The following is a 9,573-nucleotide window of genomic DNA, read 5'->3' as shown; positions in this document are numbered from 1 at the left end:
CAAGATCCTAGGCATGATACTAACAAGATTAATAACAAACCCTAGCATGTCACTAAGCAATAAAAATCAAATCTTTAGCCCTAACATGATACTAACAATCATAAATATTAGGAAGAAAATAGGAAGCATCGCAGGAATCATATTTAATATTAAAAACACCCTAGACATGATACTAGGAATATCATAATAACGATATAAACATCATTTCTACATCATAATATCAATAAAATCAATTAAAGTACTTACTTGGATGCCTCGTACCTCTTTCTAATTACAAAATACACACGTTAGTAACTTCAAGGAAAATAATAATCAAAACAATTAACTTAAATAATTGAAAGAGAGATTTGGGACCAAACCCTCAGAAATTAAAACCTTTCACGTCTAGGGCGAAGGCAACTTCGAATATGGCTAGGTGTATCAAGATCTTGTGAATGCGGAATTTTGTATTAAAGAGCAAAGTATAGAAAATAATACTAAAAGATCAATAATTCATAAAGTAATTGTTGACGATTGATGATTGTAGATGATGATTGAAAACGGAATTTATTAAAACTTCAGAATAAAAGAAATTGGTGAATGAATAGATATAGATGAATGAATGGTGAATTAATATTGATAATCCGTCCCTCAAAACGGAGTTTTTGATACGATATTTATAGAGAAAAACATCCAAAAAAGATAATTTATCAAAACAGAGTCTGAAGATCGCAAAAACCACCTTGGCGCCAGACCTGGCTCATTGGCGCCAGGACCAGTGGCTAGCGCCAGGCTCCAATGGCTGGCGTCTGGCGCCATCCTGGTTCCAGGCGCCAAGGCCTGGGGTTGGACGCCAAACCGGATTTTAACGCGTTTTCGAAAATCTGATAAAATTCCCGTACTGGAAGATAAAATAATATAATTTCACTCGAAAATGCTATTTGATCTAATTAAAACTCTGAAGAATCCTAATTGAATTAAGAATGATAAAACCTTCTAGAATGTTCTAGAAGACCAAAACTATTCCTAATTACATTAGGAATGATAAATCATATTAGGCCCTCCCCTAGATCATTGGGCCGTACTTAAAACTCAAACCGGGCCCAGTTTAGTAAATTGGCCATAACTTCCTCAATATTCATCGGAATTGGGCTTATAATATATCGTTGGAAAGGTCTTTGCAAGCCCCATCCAACTACACCACTATTGGACCCATATCATGGACCAACCAAACTGGATTGACTGTTTTCTTAAAATAAAGTTTTCAAAAACAGAGAGAAGAGAAAAGAAAAGAATAAAAAACTTTCCGCAACACTAGACCTTTCCACACTTTCGTTTCATTCGATTATGATTCGACGTGAAAGGCACTCATCACTGGGTTTGGTTTTGGGGAGACACAAATGGGTGTCTACACGTACGTCCCAAGGTACGAATTCCACAAGGGCTGCTGCTCCATCCTCTTGGAAATTAAGGATCGGCTAACTCTTGAAAAGCTGACTCCTATGAAAGATTCCGCCGAAAATCGGAACAAAAACAAGCATTGCCATTTCCATGAGGATGTTGGCCATGACACGAACGACTGCTTTAGTCTCAAGCGGGAGCTCGACCATCTGGCCGACAAAGGACAACTGAAGTCCTATGTGAAGTCCAAAGTGACTTCAAAGGCAAATCCGGGGCAGTCCAAGAAAAAGACTCCCCAGCCTGCTGTGCGTGCCGAAACTGATGAAGATCCGGTATACACCATAGCAGGAGGATTTGCCGGTGGTGGCCCGACCATTCGGGGCACCAAGGACCATCTGAGAAAGATGGTCAACTCTGTTGAGGAAGGGGATGTGGCAGGCACATCCACCTTCCCTAAAGTTGTCATCACCGAGCAGGACAGAGGCAAAGTCCGTCGGCCGCAAGATGACCCTGTTGTCATTGAGTGCAAGGTCGCCAACCAGTTGGTTGGCCGAATTCTGATTGACACAGGAAGCTCCTCTGACCTCATCAGCCTCAAATGCTTATCCAATCTCAAGTATAAACCGGATAGCATGATGGAGGTCTCCCACACCCTTGTTGGGTTTGAGGGAGGACTTGTGCACCCAGTCGGACGAATTGACCTACCTATCCGCCTGGGAAGCAGGGGAGACGGTCGGCACATGACCATCCGTTTCCTAGTGGTTGAAGAGCTCACAGCTTACAACCTCATATTTGGCCGTCCCACTCTTAACGAGTGTAAGGCCGTCATCATCCCTGCTCTCATGCTACTCAAGTATGAGAAGGATGATGGAACAGTCGGCTTCCTTAATGGGGACCAAAAGACGGCTCGAGAGTGTTACCTCTCGGATGTCAAGCCCGCGGCTGTAGCATCTGGTCGGGGCAAGCAAACAATCGACCTCGACGATGTCGAGGAAGAACAGTCAGCCCCACCAACCGGAAAGAAAAGAAAGACTGATCAGCTGGTGGTGGTCAAAAAAGAAAAACAATAGCAATCACTGACCGGGGAACGGTCGGATGACCTCCGTCCTCAGCCTACTGGTGAACACATTGATATCCCTCTGGACGACAGCCGTCCAGAGCGGACTGTTAAGGTGGGGACGGTTGCATTTGCAAAGCTGGGTGAAAGCCTTCACCAGCTGCTGAGGGAATTCAAAGACATCTTTGCCTTTGAAGTGGAGGAGATGCCAGGCATCAGCCAGGATCTCGCTGTCCACAAACTCGCTGTGGATCCTAAAAAGAAGCCCATCCGGCAAAAGAAAAGAAACCACGGCGAAGAAAGAAGTCAGGCGGCAGCTGCCGAAGTAAAAAAGCTGTTAGATGCCAAGTTCATTCGGTCGTGCAATTTCCCTGAGTGGGTAGCTAACGTTGTGTTAGTAAAAAAGCCGAATGGAACTTGGCGGATGTGTGTTGACTACACAGACCTCAACAAGGCATGTCCAAAGGATAGCTATCCATTGCCTAAGATCGACAGTCTGGTCGACTCAACAGCCGGACATGCCTTGATGAGTTTTATGGATGCCTATTCAGGTTTCCATCAGATCCCCCTGTGGAAAAAAGATCAAGAAAAGACGACATTCGTCACTGATCAGGGGTTGTTCTGTTATACGGTGATGCCGTTTGGTTTGAAGAATGCGCCTGCTACTTTCCAACGAATGATTAACACGGTCTTCATTAATCAAATCGGAAGGAATATAGAGGCGTACATTGATGACATGATAGTCAAATCCAAACAACAGGCGGATCATTTTGCTGATCTTCGAGAAACGTTCGCCACACTCAGGCGGCACAAGGTCATGCTAAACCCAAAAAAGTGTGTCTTTGGTGTTGAGTCTGGGAAGTTTCTCGGATTTTTGATTGACCAAAGGGGAATAGAGGCCAACCCTGAGAAAATACAGGCGGTAATCGACATGCAGTCGCCCTGTACTGTAAAGGAAGTGTAAAAACTAACAGGTTGTCTGGCGGCCTTGGGGAGATTCCTCAGTCGGTCAGGTGACAAGTGCCTCTATTTTTTCCAGGCAATAAAAAAGAAGACAAACTTTGAATGGGGGGATGATGCAGAGGCGGCCTTTCAAAAGCTGAAAACTCATCTGCACTCTTTGACGAGGCTTGTCAGCCCTTTGCCCAAAGAGAAACTCTTCATGTACTTATCCGTCTCTGATCATGCCCTCAGTGCCGTTCTCTTAGTTGAAAGAGACGGCATCCAGCTCCCGGTGTATTTCATTAGCCATGTTCTAAGAAATGCGGAGCTTCGGTACCCCATGGTTGAGAAATTCGGCCTTGCCCTTTACATGGCCATCAAGAAGCTTAAACCCTACTTCTTGGCGCATGCGGTAGAAGTCTATACTGACCAATCGATCAAACGGCCACTCACAACCTTGGAGTCTTCTGGACGAATGCTCAAATGGGCGATTGAAATGCAAGGATTGAAAATCACTTACGAACCAAGGAAAGAAATAAAGGGGCAAGCATTCGCCGACTTTATTGTGGAAATGACAAGGCCGGTTGCTCCGGATGATACTAGTCAGGTTTGGAAAGTGTATGTGGATGGGAGCTCCACTGCGAACGGCTTTGGTGCAGGAATTATCTGTCAGTCTCCTGAAGGAGACAAATACGAGTATGCACTACGGTTCAAGTTCCAGGTCTCTAACAATGAGGCCGAGTATGAAGCCCTACTTGCTGGCATTCGGTACTGTAAGGCAGCAGGGGCAAAGAAAATTGACACCTGCTCGGATTCACAACTGGTCGTACTCCAAGTCAATGGGACGTACGAGGCCACTCATCCGGCCATGATTAAATACTTGCAGGCGGTCAAGAATGAAGTTGGGACACTTGAAGAGTTCAATCTAAGTCAAGTGCCCAGGTCTTCAAACAATCAGGCGGATGCTCTGTCCAAGCTGGCATCATCCGCCTTCTGTGAAACGCCTCGGTCAGTTTTCTGGGAGGTCATGGAAAGAAGAAGTATATCTGAGGAAGACCCCATTGGAATTCTTGACCGAAGCTCAACTTGGATGGACAGCATCCGGGCCTATCTTGCAGACAGCACGCTCCCTGACTCACCATAGGAGGCGGCTATTCTGAAAAAACGAGCGGCTAACTTCGAGTTGCAACAAGGAGAACTCTTCAGGGCTGGTTTTCTGAAACCCCTGTTGAAGTGTGTAACCCCTGAGAAGGGTAAGGAAGTCCTCGAAGAGTTGCATTCGGGATTCTGCGCCTCCCATATAGGCGGCAGACCCCTCGCTGCCAAGACCAACTCTGGAGTCGTATGCAATGGAAATGGTAAAAAAATGTGACAAGTGCCAAAAATTTGGCAAGCTCATCCATCGTCCGGCCACAGACCCGACGGCCATCCACAACCCAATACCTTTTGCCAAATGGGGTATGGACATTCTGGGGCCATATACAGCTGCACCAGGCGGCAAGCGCTATATACTGGTGGCTGTGGATTACTTTACCAAGTGGGTAGAGGCGGAGGCAGTCAAAAACATCAAGACAAAAGATGTTATTTCCTTCATCTGGAGGAACATTATCACTCGCTTTGGGGTGCCCATGTCTATGGTTTTTGACAATGGTCCTCAATTTGAGACGCCTCAACTCAAGACTTGGCTAGGAGAGCAAGGGGTCTCAAGCTTCTTTGCATCAGTCGGCCGACCTCAAGCAAACGGCCAGGTCAAAGCCTTCAACAAGTTAATCTCAGACGGGATTAAAAAGAAAATTGAACGGGCTGGTGGTCTCTAGGCGGATGAATTACCACACGTCCTCCGGTCCATCAGAACGACTGCTAAAGGGGCAACTAGAGAAACCCCGTTTCTCATGGTGTATGGAGCAGAAGTTGTTCTGCCCATTGAGCACTTTGAGCCGACTCTTCGAATCATGCTGTATGATGAAGAGGCGAACTGGGAGGCCATGCGCCTAGCATTGGACTCACTTCCAGAGCGCAGGGGCAATGCTGCCTTGCGTCATGAGATATACCGTCTGAGAATGACTCGAGCTTACAACAAAAGAGTACACAAGCGTCCTCTCAAAGTGGGGGACTTTGTGCTACGGAAAATGGAGGCAGTCGGTAGGGCGAATGAATAGGGAAATCTAACCCCAAATTGGGAAGGCCCCTACCGAATCTATGAGGAAGTAAGAGACGGCACCTACCGCCTGGAAGACCCAGACGGCAGGCAGCTGCCTAGAACTTGGAATGTAGACAACTTGAAAAAGTACTACTCCTAAGTACGAATGTAAAGACTTCAATTTTGTTATCTCAAGTTTTGTTAATGAGAATATGCCTTCATTTCCTAACTTGTCTTTTTATTTAAGTTTCTTAGTGTCGCCTGTACAAAGTACAGACGACCAATGCGTTTGGAAAGCGTCTGTCCCAACAGCAGACGCCCCAATCCTTCTGAAGGAGCCGATTGCTTTAGAACAGTTGCTCCTACGAAAATCATTAAGTTAATATCGACACTTAACAAATATTTACTCAACCATTTAAGAGGCCTAAGGCCAGATAAAATAATGATGAGGCCCATGGCCGGATATTAATAAACCAAAGAGACCGAATGGTCACAGTCTGCTCCAACATGAGTATGACTGTCTGCTCCAACATGAGTCAGATAACCGGCGACGTCCATTCGGGCGAATTCGTCGAGGAGAAGCATCTCCCATTTGGGTGGCACATTGCTCTACAAATATAACAAGCGGCCCTACCAAATGCTAAGGCAGCATTCGCAGTCATTTGTTTCAATCGAAAGTGAAATCTAAAAGGCCTGAATTTTCTAACTGTTCTAGCACAGCTCGAAAATGGTCACTGTTTCATAAGTAGAGGCTAAAGAGGCATTAAGCCGGATGCGCCTGTTTTTGCCCAGGGGCAAAGCAGGCGGAACATTCTTGTTAATATACAAGTTAACTACTTAAGCACCTAATGAGGCTTTTGACTGGATGACGCCTGTTCTTTGCTTTTGGGGCAAGACAGGCGGACAATTCTTTTTAAAGACCATTTTCTAAGTTATAAACTTATCTTATCTCAAAGAGGCCTATGGCCGGATGCGCCTGTTTTTAGCTCACGGGGCAAAACAGGCGGAAGTTTTCCCCTAGCAAAATTTGCTAAGTTGGAAATTTGAGTTTTGTTTGAGCCAATGGCCGAATGAAAACTTTAAGTTGCCAATTCTGGATGGACGTCTGCCGAATGGTTTGGGGCAATCACCATAGTGATTGATTGACTTAGAAACCATGAATACTCTTCTAAGTATCAATAATTTCTAAGTCAATCAATCCAATAGACCGAAACCACTCGACATCCGTCCAGGGGCAAGAACATTCACATGGTATACAGGTTATAATACTTGGCCAAAAACATGCAATGAAAAATTCAAAAATGCAAAGGACAACAATATGAATAACTTCAGCCAAATGGCCGAATGATTTAAAATTAAAAAGACCAATCGCCATCAGACGACTGGTTAAGATTGTTTTCTGGCAAAGCCAGAGAAATTGTCAAAGTACCCGACCACTCGGTCGGTAAAGAAACATCAATACTCGGCACGCAGGCCGGAAAAGCAAGTACATGACCATTCGGCCGCAGAAAAAATAAAAAGCTTAAGTGATCAGGGGAGAGTCTCTTCATTGGCAGCCGGCCTGTTGCCCTTCGGCTGCTCTTCATCATTTTTCTCTCGTTCCTCCACCTGATCTTCCTCCTCTCCACCAGAGGACGACTCCCCAGAAGAGTCGGACCTAGAGCTCTCCTCGGCCTCAGCAGCAGCCCTAGCGTCCTTCTCAGCCTCGTCAAGAAGGCGAGCGTCGAATGCTTTGCTGGCTCCATCAAACTTGGATTTCCAAGTCTGATAGTCCGAGTCCGGCTGCACAGCCGCCCAAGTGTCCCGCATGATGGCATCATAGTCGCTCATCATTTGCTTAACAAGAGCTTCTCTCTCTTGTTCAGCTACGGACTCAAACTTGGTCTTCAGCTGATGCTCCTGGTTGGTGAGGCGCTGCTCCAGGCGGCCCACCCTCTGCTTGGCTCTCTCGGCCTCTTCCTTGGCATCCTGAAGAGGCTCGAGCTTCTCCTTAAGACTTGTGATTTCTTTCTTAAGGGAAGTGATGTGCAGGCGGGCCGAGTCCAGATCCTTCTTCACCTACATGTTGGCTTCCGCCTGCGAATACATCATACCAAGCGTCAGAAGCTCATTTTGAGCAATATCAAATTGAGCTCGATCCAAGGCGGACTCGGCCCAACCTTTAGCGGCTGTTACCTCTTTGGACTTGTCCTTGAGGGGTTACCTGAGCCCTTAGACGCGCAGCATGGCCTGCAAAAAGAGCCGAATGGTTAAAACCAGGCGGATAAAGACTTGAGCAAAAAAAAAAAAAAAAAAAAAAAGAGAAGAATTGCTTAAGTTAAGACTCATACCTCGCAGAGGTTCCCCAAGATGCCAGCCAAATCCAGAGTGCCGACCCCTCTGACAGACGCTTTGTCGTCAGGATCAACCGCCCTCAGCATGGACTTGGCCATCTGGATTACAGTCGGCCTCTGCACAGGGACTGAGAAAGAAAGAGAGTTAGAAAAATAACGCAAATATATCTAAGTGGAAGAACAAAAAAGGCGAATGGTTTTTACCGTCGTCCTGTGGTTCCTCCTCTTTCCCCAAACTCCTCCTCTCTCCTGCTGAGCCGACAGCAGTGGTGGGTTGCTTGAAGCCACCCTTCGATGTCCTCTGGACATCCGGTTTGCTGATCCCCCTATTAGCTTCGAGAGAAGAGGCGTCTAGGCCTTTCTTGGGCTTGTGAGCAATGTGCTTCCGGCCGCCCTTGCCGGATGCGCCCACATCACCCGCCCTTGTATTTTGGATTTTAGGGTCGGATGGTTTTGAGGGAGATTTGGTAGGGGCACCCTACATCGACACAAGATAAAACAAGTTAGAAGTCATTCGGACAAATTTAGCATTAGTCAGAAATGGCAAGTATAACAAGTTCTCACCTTGGGGGTGCCTCCAGTTTTCTGCTCATCCACCTTGAGGTGGGTGGTTGCCTCTGCCCTGTTTAGAACATTTGATCTGTATCGAGCAGCAGATACAGCCGACTTCCTTGAGGCCGAAAGCTTCTCCATTGCATTGTCTGCAAAAATGAACAAGTGTTAGCACCATCAAACAAGTATTGAAAAGCAAAATGAAATTACATATAAAACAGACGGCCGACTACCTCTCGGCATTTCAGAGCTTAGCCCACAGGCGGCTAAGAACGTTCCCTCTTCAAACCATTTTTACAAAGGGAGATAGCATTGAGGGGTGACCTCCTTATCCCCCTCATCATTCGTCCTCACGGACACGGTAAACAACCCCTTTTCCATGATCTCCTCCTTTGCCCGCCTAGGAAGAGGCGGCAATGCACTCCTGCCTTCTAGGAGAGGTGGATTCTTATTCCACCTGTTATACTTTTGGTTCAGGCGGCTGTCGGCAGACTTGACTATGTAAAACTTAGTCCTCCATTCTTTCCACTTGTTCTCTTTGCCAACAGCCATCATGTACCCCTTGCAAGTGGTCAAGGTGTACCAGCCCTCACCGCCCCTAGCAGGCGCCCTGCTCAGATAGTGCATGTGGGCGAACGCTTCAAAGCTCGCCTCCACCTGCAGCATCTCACAGGCGGCAACGTACCCTAGAATATTAATCTAGGAGTTGGGTACAAGTTGCCAGATACCCAGTTGGTATCCATCCAGGATCCTCTCCACGACCGGATGGAGAGGGAAGCGGAGGCCAGCTTGGAAGGCCGCGTCATAGCAGCCGAATGCTCTGTCCTGATAGCTGGCCAGGCTCGGCCAAGTAATGGTGTCGCCCTCGTTAGGGACCGACAAAGTATAGCCATAGCCTAGAACGACCTTGCGCCTAAAATTGGCAAGGCCGGATGCCATGGAGCTCCGCCTGCTGGGCGGAACATGATAATAGTAGGGGGATCTCTCCAAGCGCCTGGAAGCGCTCGGCTCGGCCCAGCTTTCCCCCTTATCCACTGCCAGGGACTCCCTGGCAGAATCTATTTTCGTTCTTGCCTCCTCTGAAGTTATGAAGGCGTTCTCTGAAGAAGATGACGAGGCCGACTCATCATCAGAGCTCTCATCAGAGCTAGGGGACCGCCGACTAGTGC

General features: G+C 46.9%; 1 pseudogene; it reads right to left on the bottom strand.

Moving 5' to 3' along the window:
- Nucleotides 1-8,386: 8,386 nt before the first annotated feature.
- The window catches only part of LOC145643050 (uncharacterized), a 47,400-nt pseudogene continuing 46,213 nt past the window's right edge, over nucleotides 8,387-9,573 (bottom strand).

The sequence above is a fragment of the Chenopodium album genome, chromosome 8, assembly GCF_948465745.1.
Source record: "Chenopodium album chromosome 8, dcCheAlbu1.1, whole genome shotgun sequence".
In the NCBI taxonomy this organism is placed as follows: Eukaryota; Viridiplantae; Streptophyta; class Magnoliopsida; order Caryophyllales; family Amaranthaceae; genus Chenopodium; species Chenopodium album.
Note: the sequence above shows the minus strand (reverse complement) of the source record. Positions and strands in the feature narration are given on the sequence as shown.